This window comes from Dama dama, chromosome 5 (genome assembly GCF_033118175.1).
Source record: "Dama dama isolate Ldn47 chromosome 5, ASM3311817v1, whole genome shotgun sequence".
NCBI classification, from domain to species: Eukaryota; Metazoa; Chordata; class Mammalia; order Artiodactyla; family Cervidae; genus Dama; species Dama dama.
This window is the reverse complement of record NC_083685.1, coordinates 11973313-11988776: the sequence shown is the minus strand read 5'-3', so window position 1 is coordinate 11988776 and position 15464 is coordinate 11973313. Positions and strand designations below refer to the sequence as shown.

The 15464-nt window shown below is 48.0% G+C and overlaps 1 protein-coding gene and 1 long non-coding RNA gene across 5 annotated transcripts in view; one reads left to right on the top strand and one right to left on the bottom strand.

Annotated features, from left to right (window-relative positions):
* Positions 1 to 462: 462 nt before the first annotated feature.
* LOC133056492 (uncharacterized) lies at positions 463 to 15459 on the bottom strand. 4 transcript variants are annotated; one of them, XR_009692830.1, is made up of 5 exons: positions 15065 to 15456; positions 12287 to 13360; positions 11266 to 11319; positions 7478 to 7861; positions 463 to 7017 (listed from the first exon to the last, which is right to left on the bottom strand). It is a non-coding gene; the product is annotated as an uncharacterized LOC133056492 (long non-coding RNA). The 4 variants fall into 4 exon arrangements; XR_009692832.1 differs by having other exon boundaries at positions 7478 to 7637; positions 15065 to 15452; XR_009692831.1 differs by lacking the exons at positions 463 to 7017; positions 7478 to 7861; positions 11266 to 11319 and adding an exon at positions 14161 to 14215 and having other exon boundaries at positions 12294 to 13360; positions 15065 to 15459.
* DTX1 (deltex E3 ubiquitin ligase 1) overlaps positions 14765 to 15464 on the top strand; it is a 38973-nt gene continuing 38273 nt past the window's right edge. Inside the window, exon 1 of the mRNA XM_061141848.1 lies at positions 14765 to 14966. The gene's annotated coding sequence lies outside the window, so the exon portion shown is untranslated. The remainder of the gene's footprint in view (positions 14967 to 15464) is intronic.

Below are 15464 nucleotides of genomic sequence, written 5' to 3'. Positions count from 1 at the left end.
TTATTATTATTATTTTTTTCCAGTGGGTTTTGTCATACATTGATATGAATCAGCCATGGATTTACATGTATTCCCCATCCCGATCCCCCCTCCCACCTCCCTCTCCACCCGATTCCTCTGGGTCTTCCCAGTGCACCAGGCCGGAGCACTTGTCTCGTGCATCCCTCCTGGGCTGGTGATCTGTTTCACCATAGATAGTATACATGCTGTTCTTTTGAAATATCCCACCCTCACATTCTCCCACAAAGTTCAAAAGTCTGTTCTGTATTTCTGTGTCTCTTTTTCTGTTCTGCATATAGGGTTATCGTTATCACCTTTCTAAATTCCATACACATGTGTCAGTATGCTGTAATGTTCTTTATCTTTCTGGCTTACTTCACTCTGTATAATGGGCTCCAGCTTCATCCATCTCATTAGGACTGGTTCAAATGAATTCTTTTTAATGGCTGAGTAATATTCCATGGTGTATATGTACCACAGCTTCCTTATCCATTCATCTGCTGATGGGCATCTAGGTTGCTTCCATGTCCTGGCTATTATAAACAGTGCTGCGATGAACATTGCGGTGCACGTGTCTCTTTCAGATCTGGTTTCCTCAGTGTGTATGCCCAGAAGTGGGATTGCTGGGTCATATGGCAGTTCTATGTCCAGTTTTTTAAGAAATCTCCACACTGTTCTCCATAGCGGCTGTACTAGTTTGCATTTTTTAATTTTTTCTGAGATTGCGGGATCTTAGTTCCCTAACCAGGGATAGAATCCAGGCCCTTGGCAGTGAGAGCACGGAGCCCTAACCACTGGACTACCAGGGAATTCCGCCAACTTTTTATTTTTCAAAATTTTGAACCTCAAGAAAAGTTGCAAGAATAGTGAAGTAAATACTCATATGCCTGCCATCAATTGCTAAAATTTTGTCACATTTTATTAATTTTGTCTAATATATATTAAAAATATAATTTATTATTATTATAAATATATACATATATTTGCTCAACCATTTGCAAGTTAACTGAAGATATAGTGACCGAGCCATCCTAAAAACTACAGATGATCATATAAGAGAAAAGATATTTTCCTTCATAACCACAATATTGTTATAACATTCAGGAAATTTACCATTTACTAATGATGGTCTAATGCAGGGTCTTTATTCAGATTTTACCAGTTGTCCCCAAAATACTTCGTCTTCTTTTCTACTTTTGACCCAGTGTCCACTCCTCACACAATACACAAGAATAAAGTCCTAAATGATGAGTATCTAAATGTAAAAAATGAAACTGTAATTACCAGTAGGTGAGTGCATCCTCAGTTGCTTCAGTCATGTCAGACTCTTTGAGACCCTATGGACTGTAGCCCCCAAAGCTCCTCTGTCCATGGGATCCTCCAGGCAAGAATACTGGAGAGGGTTGCCATGCTCTCATCCAGGGGATCTTCCTGATTCAGAGATCCACCCCACATCTCCTGCATCTCCTGCATTGCAGGTGGATTCTTTACCGCTGAGCCGCCAGGGAAGTATACAAGTATATGGGTGAATTCCTCCATAACTTGTGTGTGGAAGAAAGATCTCTAACTATGATTCAAAATCCAGATGCCATAAGAGATTAATACAGAGGCTTCTCTGGCGGTCCAGTGGTTAAGGCTCCATGCTTCCAATGGGGGACACAGGTTCCATCCCTGGTTGGGGAAATAGGATTCCACATGCCAAAAACTAGGATCCCACAGGCCACAGTGCTACCAAAAAGTTTTAATTTTTTAATTAAAAAAAAAGATTAGTAAATTTGACTACATAAAATTTTCATTAGCTTTTACATGTGAAAAATACCATAAGTGAAATCGAAAGACAACTGACAAACTAGGAGAAAATATTTACAACTCACATAATGGATAAAGGAGCATTCTCAGTAATAAATGAGTAACTCTCTAAATTTGGCAGGGAAATGTGGAAACCAGATAGAAAAATGGACAAAAAAGTATGAAAAATGATTCATTAAAAAAGATGTTAAAGTAATCTTTAAACATGGAAAATCCCTACTTCATTTACCGTAAGAGAGAAAGACGGTGATGGCAAAAGGGAACTAGATTGGTGGCTGGAGCACCTGCAGGAGACAGGCCTTGATTTGTGGGGGATGTAGTTTGTGAGGGTTGGGAAGGATGTTGAGAGAGATGAAGTGCCTTATCTCTTTCAATCCTCAAAACTGCCCTCTGGAACTTCCCTGGTCATCCAGTGGTTAAGAATCCCCCTGTCAATGCAAGGGACACAGGTTTGATCCCTGGTCTGGGAACTAAGATCCCACATGCAGTGGGGCAACCAAGCCTTCATTCTGCAACTACTGAGCCTATGCCCTGGAGCCTGTGTTTCACAACAAGAGAAACCGCTGCAATGAGAAGCCTGCACACTGCAACTAGGGAGCCCGGCTTGCCGCAACTAAAGAAAACCTGTGCGCACCAACGAAGACCTGGCACAGCCAAAAATAAAGAGATGAAATAATGTTTAAAAACTGCCCTCTGGTTTGGGTACTAGCAGAAGATGTCAAGAAGAGGTGGCAAGAATACACAAAGAACTACACAAAAAAGATCTTAATGACCCAGATAACCTCGATGGTGTGTTCACTCAAGTAGAGCCAGACATCCTGGAATTCTAAGTCAAGTGGGCCATAGGCAGCATCACTACGAATAAAGCTAGTGGAGGTGATGGAATTCCAGTTGAGCTATTTCAAATCCTAAAAGATGATGCTGTGAAATTGCTGCACTCAATATGCCAGCAAATCTGGGAAACTCAGCAGTGGGCACGGGACTGGAAAAGGTCAGTTTTCATTCCAATCCAAAAAAAAAAAGGCAATGCCAAAGAATGTTCAAACTACTGCACAATTGCACTCATCTCACATGTTAGCAAAGTAATGCTCAAAATTCTCCAAGCTAGGCTTCAACAGTACATGAACAGAGAACTTCCAGATGGTCAAGCTGGATTTAGAAAAGGCAGAGGAACCAGAGATCAAATTGCCAACATCCACTGGATCATAGAAAAAGCAAGAGAATTACAGAAAAACTTTTGCTTTATTGACTATGCCAAAGCCTTTGACTGTGTGGATCACCACCAACTGTAGAAAATTCTTCAAGAGATGGGAATACCAGACCACCTTACCTGCCTCCTGAGAAACCTGTATGCAGGTAAAAAAGCAACAGTTAGGACGAGACATGGAACAACAGACTGGTTCCAAATAGGGAAAGGAGTACGTCAAGGCTATATATTGTCACCCTGCTTATTTAACTTATATGCAGAGTACATCGTGCAAAATGCTGGGCTGGATGAAGCATAAGCTGGAGTCAAGATTGCCAGGAGAAATATCAGCAACCTCAGATATGCAGATGACACCACCTGGATGGCAGAAAACGAAGAGGAACTTAAGAGCCTCTTGATGAAAGTGAAAAATGAGAGTGGAAAAGCTGACTTAAAACAACATTCAGAAAACTAAGATCACGGCACCCAGTCCCAGCACTTCGTGGCAAATAGATGAGGAATAAATGGAAACAGTGACAGACTTTATTTTCTTGGGCTCCAAAATCACTGCAGATGGTGACTGCAGCCATGAAATTAAAAGACACTTGCTTCTTGGAAAAAATAGCTATGTCAAACCTAGACAGCATATTAAAAATTAGAGACATTACTTTGCCAACAAAGGTCCATTTAGTCAAAGCTATGGTTTTTCCAGTAGTCATGTATGGATGTGACAGTTGCATTATAAAGAAGGCTGAGGGCTGAAGAATTGATGCTCTTGAACAGTGGTGTTGGAGAAGACTCTTGACAGTCCCTTGGACTGCAAGAAGATCCAACCAGTCAATCCTAAAGGAAATAAGTCCTGAATATTCATTGGAAGGACTGATGCTGAAGCTGAAGCTCCAATACTTTGGCCACCTGATGCAAAGAGCTGACTCATCGGAAAAGACCCTGATGCTGGGAAAGATTGAAGTCAGGAGGAGAAACGGATGACAGAGATTAAGATGATTGGATGGAATCACCGACTCAACGGACATGAGTTTGAGCAAAAACTGGGAGATGGTGAAGGACAGGGAAGCCGGTGTGCTACAGTCCATGGGGTCGCAAAGAGTCGGACAAGACTGAGTGACTTAACAACAACAATCCCCACTTTACAAATAAGGGAGTTGAGACCCAGTGAAGTCATATCCCTAGGGCCTGCAGCAAGTAAGTGGGCTAGTTGGATTCTACCCTGGGCTTCTCTGCCTCCAAATTCTAAGCATTTAATTCCTTAACTATGTGGATTCCTGTAAACCCAGCTTTGGGAGCTAGTGAACCACTGTGGATCTCAGCTTGCATGGAGAAAAGGTTCAAATGGCCACAGGTCATCAAAAACAAAAAGATTCTCCTTGAGGGATAAGAATATATATCCCACATGCCACAATTAAAGATCCTGTGTGATGCAAGAAAAGACTGAGCACAGTCAAATAAAATAAATTAAAAAAAATTTTTAAAGACAAAAAAGCAAGTTAATATGTACTAAAGTTATTATAAACCAGACACTGTTCTAAGAACTCAAGATTCATTAGATCATTTAATCCTCATACTGTGTACCCAGGGGACAGGTATCTATATCATCACTCCCATTTTACAGATGAGAAAACAGAGCCAGAGAAAGGAAAAGTAACTTGCCAGAAAATTGCACCACTTGGAAAAGCTGAAGCTAGGATTTAAACTCAGACAGCCAGACTCTGAGTCCCACATGTTCATTCCTTATCTAAAAAATGGCAAATGCAGGATCCACTGAAATGCTGCCCCTGGGGTGTGCAAGGCACAAACAGGATCTATCAGTGACTACAGCCACAGTGAACTGCTGAGGAGGACAGAGAAGCAACACAGGGGCTCAGAAGGTCTGTCACTCCTCAGCTGGTAACCACAACAGGCTGAATAACATCCTCCCAAAGATGTCCATGTCCTGATCCCCATGACTGACAAATACGTTACAACACACGGCAAAAAGAACTTTGCATGTGTGGTTTTTTAAAATATAAGATTACTTATTTATTTCCTTTATTTTTGGCTGTGCTGGGTCTCTGTTGCCTTGCGGGCTTTTCTCTAGTTTCAGCGATTGGGAGCTACTCTCCAGCTGCAGTTCGAGGGCTTCTCATTGCAATGGCTTCTCTGGTTGCTGAGCACAAGTTCTAGGGTGGGTGGGCTTCAGTAGCTGCAGCATGTGGTCTCAACAGTTGTGGCTCATGGGCCTTGTTGCTCCAGGGCAGGTGGGATCTTCCTGGATCAGGGCTCATATCCCTGTCTCCTGCACTGGCAGGCAGATTCTTTACCACTGAGCCACCAGGAAAACCCTGCAGATGTGATTTTTATGTATATATGTATGTGGTTTCTCCAGGTCTTAGTTGCAGCACTCAGGATGTTCGAACTTCATCACGGCATGCGGGATCTTTTTTTTTTCTTTTAGTTGCAGCATGGTGGGATCTAGTTCCCTGACCAGAGATTGAACCCGAGCCCCCTGCACTGGGAGCTCAGAGTCATAGCCACTGGACCACCAGGGGATTCACTACAGATGTGATTCAGGATCTTGACATGGGGAGATTGTCCTGGATTACACGGATGGTGGGACCAACGTAATCGCAAGCATTTTTAGAAGAGGGAGGCAGGAGTTAGAGTGAGGAAAAATGTGTGATTGGAAGATGCTACGCTGCAGGCATTGAGGATGGAGGAGGGGGCCACAAGCCAAGGAGTGCAGCTGGCCTTTAGAAGCTGGAAAAGGCAAAGAAACAGACTCTCTCTTGAAGCCTCCAGAAAGAAAGAACGCGGACCTGCGGACACCTTGACTTTTCGATTTCTGACCTCCAGCACTGTAAAAATGTGTGTTGTTTAATGCCATTAAGTTCGTTACGGCAGCAATGGGGAATGCACAGAAGTGGACTTGGGCAAAGCCTTTTGAGTTTCTGGGCATCCAGGGCCTCATCCTCATAACGAGAAGAATGAAATCTGTCTCCCTTGCCCGTGGGATACTTAAACAAGACAATAAACGTGAAAAGGCTTGGCAAGTGTCCTATAAATGAGGACTGAATTTTCCAACCCGTTTCAGCATACCCTTGACCTCTCTTTCTGACTTTTAGCTTTTTTGAGAGCCCCTCCTCCTCCTTCTTCCTTCCACCCCCCTCCTTGCTGGGGAGATCTCCACGGTCTTCCCCTGCAGACTCAGCTTTGAGAACAGCAGGTGACAGTCCCAGTGTCAGAGGGCTGGCCAGAGCCTGGGCTGGGAGGCCATGGGACAGAACCAGATTGTCTCATCAGAGAGGACAATGGCTGGTGGTGGCTACTTCCTCCTCTGCAACTAGGCTGCTCTACCTGACTAAGTAGGGTCTCCCAGAAAGCCTGTTAAGTGTTAAGGGCACTGGGCAAAGCCAAGAACACTACACCTGCAAAGGAGACCCAAGCGTACTTCTTCCTACACATTCAAGCATGATTATGAAGCTTGAGTGCGCGCATGCTCAGTTGCCTCGTCGTAGCCAACTCTTTGCGATCCTACATAAGGTAGCCCGCCAGGCTCCTCTGTCCATGGGACTTTCCAGGCAAGAATACTGGAGTGGCTGCCATCTCCTTCTCCGGGGGCTCTTCCTGACTCGGGGATTGAATCTGGCCTCCTGCGTTGCAGGCAGATTCTTTACCCACTGACCCACCTGGGAAGACCAAACTCAGTCGTGTGCGATTCTTTGTGACCCCATGGACCGCAGCACTCCACGCTTCCCTGTCCTTCACTGTCTCCCAGGGTTTGCTCAAACTCATGTCCATTCAGTCAGCGATGCCATCTAACCATCTCATCCTCTGTCGCCTCCTTCTCCTCCTGCTCTCAATCTTGCCCAGCATCAGGGTCTTTTTCAATGAGTCATTTCTTCTCATCAGGTGGCCAAAGTATTGGAGCTTCAGCTTCCGCATCAATCCTTCCATTGAATATTCAGGGTTGATTTTCTTTAGGATTGACTGGTTTGATCTCCTTGCTTCTGACAAAGTGTGGCCCACTGGAGAAGGGAATGACAAATCACTTCAGTATTCTTGCCTCAAGAACCCCATGAACAGTATGAAAAGGCAAAAAATGGAATATTGCTCAGCCTTAAAAAGGAAGGAGATTCTGACGCATGCTACAAGGAGCAAGAATCCTGAGGAAATCATACTAAGTGAAATAAGCCAGTCACAGAAAGACATACTATATAATATCATCTATATGACGTATCTAAAGTAGTCCGATTCATAGAGACAGAAAGTAAAATGGTGATAGCTGGGGGCTGGGAGTAGGGAGGGGTGGGGAATTGTTTAATGGGTATAAAATTTCAGTTTACCAAGATAAAAACATTCTGGGGATCTGTTGAACACCATTTGGATATGCTTAACACGACTAAACTGTACACTTACAAGTGGGTAAGATGATAAATTTTCTGTTATGCTTTTTTACCACAATAAAAGTAAATTAAAATGAATTACCTGGAAATCCTTCCGGCATTAGAGCAATAGCTGGACAATGGCCACCAGGTGGCGCTATGCTCCCGTTTCATTTCACGGCCCTCTCGGCCCTTTCCACTCAGTGGAGCCAGCTGACGATTTCTAGCGGAAGGGGGCGGGGCGGGGGGAATGCCCTAGGATCCTGGAGAAAGTTAAGAGCATCTCTCTCTTCCCCGCCTTTGCCAGATGCACCAGCCCTGCAGAAGCCCCAGGGCTGCATGGCACCCCCATCACATGCCGTCCCACAGCCGACTCAACCGCGCGGTTTCTCTGGGTCTCTTCCCTCTTTGTTGGAGATACCGCCGGTCCTGAATAGAGTGCGTCCACCTTGCCTAGCTGCCCGCCAGTCTTCAGATTGCCCAGGGGCTGGAGAAGACCAAGAGGTGTAAGAACTCACATGCCCCCAGGTTACCCAAAGATAAGGGAACACGGAAATTGACATGGGTCAGAGACCTCCTATTCCAGGTGCAGAGACTTCGCAGTCAACCAGCCCTGGGGTTTGCCCACTCACCTGCTCACTGTGTATGTCATAACCTCCTGGGGGTCTGAGTCTCCTTATCTGTAAAATCTATGTTAATACCCAGGAGGCTGGGAAGAAGTTAATAAAAATCCCTGAGGCTTAGAAAAGCGCTCAACCGATGGGCTAATTACCATTCCTTGCCCTGTATCTGATGCTGGCCTGATCTCCCATCACCTCCCTCTCAACTTTGCACTTATTACTTAAGGATCCTTTCCTGAAGAAACTCGCACCATGATCCTCTGGACCAGACAGGGTCAGTGATTTAACCAGGCAGGACTCACTGGGTTGCAATGAATAGAAACCCATTGAGACTACCTCAAGGAAATGAAAGTGTCTCATGGAATCCAAGAAAAAAAAAAAAAAAAATCAAACAGCAAAGTGCTGAGAGGAGCAGACCCAGGATCTGGGCTCTTTGGGGACCCTGGACCATCTTCTCCCCAAAGCCTGCTTTATTCGTCTCCTCCACACAGGACATGTGCCCCCACACCCTGCCACCAGCCCACAGGCCCTGCCACCAGCCCATGGGCCCTGCCACTATTCCTAGAGCATGCCAGGCACACTCCCACCTCAGGACCTTTGCACCCTTGTTGCCCTCTGCCTAGGACATCCTAGCTCTCTCCTATCGGTCGCTACCTCCCTGCTTCTAGTCTTGGCTCAGGTGTCATTCCAATGGCACCTCCCTTATCCAACTGTTTGAAAATTGCTGCCCATCTTCTACCACCAGCATGCTTCAACCCCTCTCCTGCTTTCTTGCTTTTTTTCTTTACCCTAAGTTCACAAAAAATAAAGAGAGGGTTAATTATAATCCTATAATTAATAATTATAGCCCACTCTCATCAGCATTTAATTATTTTTTAAATTTTAATTATTTATTTGGCTGCACCAGGTCTTACTTAGCATGTGGGATCTAGTTCCCTGACCATGGATTGAACCCCAGGTCCCCCGAATTGGGAGCACAGAGTCTTTTAACTGCTGGGCCACCAGGGAAGTCCCAGTGTTTAATTACTAAATTTAATGATGTAAAACCCCGAATCCAAACAAAAGCTACGGTCTTGACAATAACCTACATCTAACCAGATGGTTCTCCCTCCCATCATAATCCCCTCACCATAGTCTTCATCTTGAATCCTTTAGTTATTCTTCCCTTGTTTCCTTCTTATAGTTTATTATTGCATATGTGTGTATATATTTTAGTTGCTTTCAACTCGATAGAAAGGATTTCGTGTTTATGTAACAGGGTGTTTTTTGTGGGATATTTGATCTCAGATATTCATCCACATTGCAATGTATTATGGCTGTAGTTCCTATGTTTTGACTGCCAAGTAGTACTTCGCAGTGGGAATTTATTCATCTGCTCTCCCATAGATGGGCACGTGGGTGTGTCCCAGTTTTGGCCACTGTGGACAGCACCCCTCTGAATATCCTTCCATGTAATTCCTGGTGCAGATAGGCAAGCATTTCTCCATGGTTTATACTTTGGTGTAGAATTGCTGGGTCATAGGATACGGACATGTTTGGCTTTGGGAGAGAAAGCCAGAGTAAATTCCACATTGTGAATTGGTTGCACCGATTCACATCCCCACCAGATGTGTTAAGAAGGCTTTCTTTTTCTCTACAGTGCTTACACTTTCTGATATACCATGTATTTTACTTATGTCTTTGTTTACCACCTATCTCTGCCCTCCACCCCACTAGAAGGTCAGCACCAGGAGGGCAGAGATTTTTTAAACTCTTTGGTTCACTATTACATTCCCGGTGCCTGGATCAGTGCGTAGCACATAGTAGATGCTCAATAAACATCTTCTGGTTGGATGAACAAGTCAATGGCCCCAAACAAGAGCTGAGAGCTCCTATGATGTATTATCAGTCCAATTACGTGGGGATGGGCTGATTTCACCTTCTCTCTCTCACTCCAATACAGGAAAGGACCACTGGCCAAGAACTACTGATGCCGGGACCCCCAGACCAATAAAGTCAGAGTTCCTGAGGGTGGGGCTTGGGACATAGATAGTTTTTAAGCACCCCACGCCCACCCCTGGAGATTTTCCCTTGCAAATAGAGTGAGACCCAGAGCTCAAAGGGAAGCCGTTCATCTCACCCAGAGATGCTCAGGCCCAGTGCAAGTCCCACTGGACCCGAATTTCAGGGTGAGACTCAGGAATCTGCAACCTCATGATCTGGACACATAGCCATCAGAGCAGGTCCCACCCAGGCCTCGGTGCCTGTGGATGCTCCTCGCCCACCAGCGCCAGCTGTTATGTTCCGGTTCCGGCATTTTTCTAATTCTGCCTCCAGTTCTCAGCAGGTAGTGAATGGCCTTTTATCACTTGCCACCCTACTCACATCCTGCAGCCCCGAGGTAGTCTCCTGTTTTCAGTAGAATGCTCTGAGTTCCAGGGGTCCTGTTTCAGTTCCCAAGACATCTAAAGAGTCTTTCTTGCTCTGTTTCTTTTTTCCCACTTAAACTTTTCCCCTTACTGCTGAGGGAAAGGCCACAGCTGGTCCACGGGCCAGGATGTAGGGAGCCAGACAGAAGAATTCAGAAGGGCCTTAACTCACTTGGCTCCTCGGAGTGGAGGGGAGGGCTGACATCTGCCTCCCAGGGCTTGTGCCCCAATTGTACATGACGTTGGTATGGTCTTCAGGGTCACCCATCTTGTTCTGTGTCCCACAGAACAATTCCCACACCTTCACTTCCCACTCCAGGGGATTTAGCCCAGCACTGGGCACCCAGTAGTTGCTCAGTAAAGTCTGGTTACTTTCAGACTCTTTCATACACAATTTGAATTGTATTAAATTCCTTTCAGGGACTTCCCTGGTGCTCCTGTGGTTAAGAATCCACTTGTCAATCAATATAGGGGTGCTAAGTCACTTCAGTTGTGTCCAACTCTTTGTGACCCTATGGACTGTAGTCTGCCAGGCTCATTTGTCCATGGGATTCTCCAGGCAAGAATACTGGAATGGGTTACCATGCCCTCCTTCACGGGGTCTTCCCAACCCAGGGATCGAACCTGTGTCTCTTACGTCTCCTGCATTGGCAGGTGGGTTCTTCACCACTAGAGCAATGGGTTCAATCCTTGATCCGGGAATATCCCATATGCCGCCGGGCAACTAAGCCTGTGTGCCACAACTACTGAGCCTGCACTCCGGAGCCAGCAACTACCGAAGCCCAAGCACCCTAGAGCTCCCATGAGAGAAGCCACCGCCACGAGAAGCCCGAGGAGCACGATGAACGGCAGCCCCCACTCACCACAACTAGAGAAAGCCCACACGCAGCAATGCAGACCCAGCACAGCAAGGAAGACTGAAAAAGAAGTAAATAAATGTTTTAAAAGTTTGTTTAAAAAAAACCTCCCTTCAGTAACTTCCATGGCTCTCAGGATAAAAACCTCAAACCCATGCTAGGCCCTGCGTGGGGACCTTGCCCACCTCGACTTGCCCCAGGCTCACCCCTGATCCATTCTCAGTGGTCACTCCAGCTTCCTCTCTCTGCTGCTTTAATACACCAAACTCTTTCCCACCTCTGGGCCTTTGCACATCCCCGCTCCTCCACCCACTGGCTTATCCACACTACCACTGTGGATCCTTTGGCAAGTAGCTGAAATGTCACCTCCTCTGAGAAGCCCTCCCTGAATCCCTAGACCTCGTTGGACCCCTGTTAGAGGCCCTCATAATATCCTGAACTTCTTCATAGCTCTTGCAAAGTTTTGCAATCATACTTAAAATGATTCTTTGATTCATGGCTCACACGGCCACTAGACCCTGAGAAACAGAAGAGCCAGAACCATGTTGTTTGGGTTACCTCCTGTGTCTCCCTGCATAGCCTAGTGCCTGGCTTAAGGGCTGGGCTCCATATATTTTGGACACATAAATGAGTGGATAGATGGTTGGAGGGATGGTAGGTAGAGAAAGGGAGGGTACTTATCCAGCTGAACACATAAATGAGTAGATGAATGAATGAATGGATAGATGGATGGATGGATATGAGAACAAAAAATAAGTCATTTCTTTCTGCCATCTTTCCATGCTGCTATAATAGTGCACATGAATGTCCTTAAGAACATTGATAATGCTGAGAAGAAAGACAAACTCCAAGTTCATTTAGGCCATGCTCCGAAGTCATCATCTGGCTTTTAATTGTTGTTTGTTGGTAGTGGAAAACTTTCCTTGAAAGGTTTATATGATTTCTATTGTGACGATGAAGCATGGCTACACGGGTGAATTGGAAATCATTGATGATCATAGAGCAAGAACATCATTGCGAAACTCACACGCAGGTTAAGTAAGTGTGATTAGCCTTGAATTTGACGTATCACTCAAAGATCTAGAGAAGTGACAGAATCATCTTCTTTCATCTCATTGCACCGATGACCTCAGCTAGTATCATGGCTGCAAGGAAGTGAAACAGAAACACACAGAAGAGAAAATCCTGGGATTCTTCTATGAGGGGTGTCATTCCTACACACAATACATTTTAAAAAGAGTTCATGATGGACTGTGTTTGTTCTATTGGCTCCTCCACTGGTGTCTGAGCCATCTCTCCAGTGGATTGTGAGCTCCATGAAGGTCAAATTCTTTTCCCCTCTTTGTAATTTCTTTCTCCCAGGATGGTGGGGGAGCCAGGCTCTGTACTCCGGCTGCTCCACAGCCCAGTTGAGAGGGCCCGCCGTGAGGGCCATGCTGCCTTCAGCTGGATGCTGAACAAACACCACGGCAGCACTGGTGGTGTAGGAGGTGCAAAAGCATTTTGGATTCAAATCCCAGCTCTGCCACTCACTCCCTGGGGGAACTTGGACAAGCCGCTTTGAGCTCCAGGAGATTTTTTTTTTTCCATCTGTAAAATGAAGACAATATTACCTACCTTGTAGGACAATTGTGAAGGGGAGTGGGCATTACATAAGCACCTTGGCACATAATAGACACTCAATAAATGACAATGCTTATGTAATAAACACCAGCCATACCACACGAGGGTGAATAAGACACAGTCCCTTATCTCAAGGATGTCTCACTCTACCAGGGACAGATTCCACTGAAGTGGCTTGTTGCAATAAAGGGTGTCCTTTCAAGGTATATGCGATGTAATGCAGAAGATGGGATGAGTTCAGGGAAGGCTTCTCGGAGGAGATGACCTTCAGTCAGACATTAAATAGCATTGTACAGTCTGGAGTCTTGAGTTCTTCTTTCCAACTTGCTGCTAAATTTCCAGATGACCTTGAGCCAGCTTCTTCTCCACTCTGAGGTCCCCAGGCCCCCTTCTGTAATATAACGTTGTTCAGCATCAGCTCCAAATCTTATGGGTCACAGCCTCCCTTGAGAAGAATCTGCAGAAAGCCAGAGCCCTTCTAGAAAAAAAAAAAAATGCACAGACATGTAAGTCTGTAATGGGAGGACAGGAGAGCCATCAGTGGACCCTAGGCTACAACTCCAGGGCTCAGCCATCCCGTTGGCACAGTAGCACCTCAGAGTTGGCCCTGCCCTCAAACACAGCCTCTGTCTTTAGTCTGCGGAGGCACAAGCAAAAAGAATCATGATCCGACCTGGAAAAGCCCCCCAAGCACTGGACAGCAGGAGACAGCAGGGCCCTGGGGAGCTGGCGGGGGTGGGGGGGTGGGGAGGTCACTCCGGCTGGCTGGGGAACCAGAGTTCCGTTCTGGGAAAGCTCCCCTGAGCCGTCTGCCCTTGACCTTGCCTAGTTTATCACCATCTGCCCTGGAGAGGAAGAGGAGCGTGGGCTGCTCTGGGCAGGCTCCCAAACAGGCCGCTGACCCCCGTCTACCACCCAGGCTAGAGTTCCCGGACGCATCCTTCATCTTCCCTAATCTAAACACCCGCAGGCCCCGCGTGGTCCATCCCCGCCCCCCCTCCCCGCCCCCCACCGCCCAGATGTTATGTTCTCAGTTGCATCCAGCTTGCTGGACAAGGGAGAGCTGGCCCTCCCATTAACACTTGAGCTGCTGCAGCCACCTGCCTCCCTGTCCATCCAGCCTGCCCTTGCCTAGCGTTTATTGAGCACCTGTTGTTGGCAGGCATCCCTGAATGAGACGACAGAGGACCTACCCTCACCTTCCTTCGAGATCTCTGCCTCCTGGCCTAGGTCCCCCCACTCTCCTGAAGGCAAGATGTTCTTGCTACCCCCACTTACCTGGAGCGGGTTAGTTGTCTTGGGGGAAGCTGGCTCTGGGCTGGCTAATTGGGTACTGGGAGGAGAATCAGCTCTGAGTGGTGTGTCTGAGCATTGCTCTAAGCGGCTGTGTGATCCTGGGCTTATTTCTTACCCTCTCTGCACCTCAGTGGGCCCATATGTACACTTCAGATTTCATGATTCCCTCTGCCAGCCCCTCCTCCCTCCCCTCCCCCAGAAGAGTGGAAGGAGAAAAGAAGCCTACCCTAGAACGCTTTAAGATCTTTCTTTAAACAACCTCTGGATCCTAATACATTCCTTAGAGCATTTATTGAGCATCTATTGTGTACCAGGCCCTGGACTGGGCAACTGGAACGTAAAAATGATTCAGATTCAAGCAGGTGACCAAATGGACACCCCACTCCATGGCCTGAATCCTGCTGGGGTCGGGGAGCCTCCGGGGGTCCCAGGTGGGCCTAGCCCAGGATACGGGGCGCCCGAGGACTCGCGTGTCAGCGCCGGCGGTGCTTAGGGCCGCGATCTGTCTCCTCCCCTTCCTCCTTCTCCGCCCCCTCCCCCTTCCCTCCCCTGAGCTCAGCGACGGCCGCCTCCCACCCGCGGGATCCCGGCGTCCGGCCGCCGGCTCACGCGTCCGTCGGTCGGCTGGGTAGTCTGTCCGCGCGCGGAAAGCCCAGCGCCCCGCCGCGCGGCCTGGGAGGGAAAGGGCGCGGAGGCGGGCCCGCGGCTCCCTCCCACTCCGGGGGGAGCCCAGGAGGCGGCGGTGCTGAAGCGTGAGCCGGAGAAGGAGGCAGAACCGGGGAGAGGCGGTGAGATCGCGGGGTGCCCAGGGACCCCACCCCCGGCTCCTTCGGGAGGCCCGCGCGCGCTTTGGGGAGGTCTGGCCTGGGGGGCGGAGGGTTGTTACCCGCAGGGCGGGAGGCAAAGGCGATCCAGCTCCCGGCTTCGCCTGCTCGGTGACGCGACCCCTGAGGGGCCCTGGGCCGCGCCTGCAGCGCCGCGCATCCTGGCACCTCCCGGCGCATCCCGCATCCCTCGGCCGGGAGCGGGGAGGGGGAGCGCTCAGGTTGCTGAGGAGGGGGCGCCGCAGGCGAGGGGTCTCGGAAAATCGCGCCGCCAGCCCCAGCCCTCCCTTGAGGCCTGCCCCAAGGGAGCGCGACCGGGCGACCCCCTTTAGCCCCCCTCGCTGCCCGCCCCCCCAACGGTTCCCCATTGTTCTCAGCCCATCGCTGCTCTGGGGAAGGGGGGAGGGGGTGCCGCGCTCTGGTCTTAAAGGGCCCTCTCCCTCCCCTTCTTGTCTCCTGGCA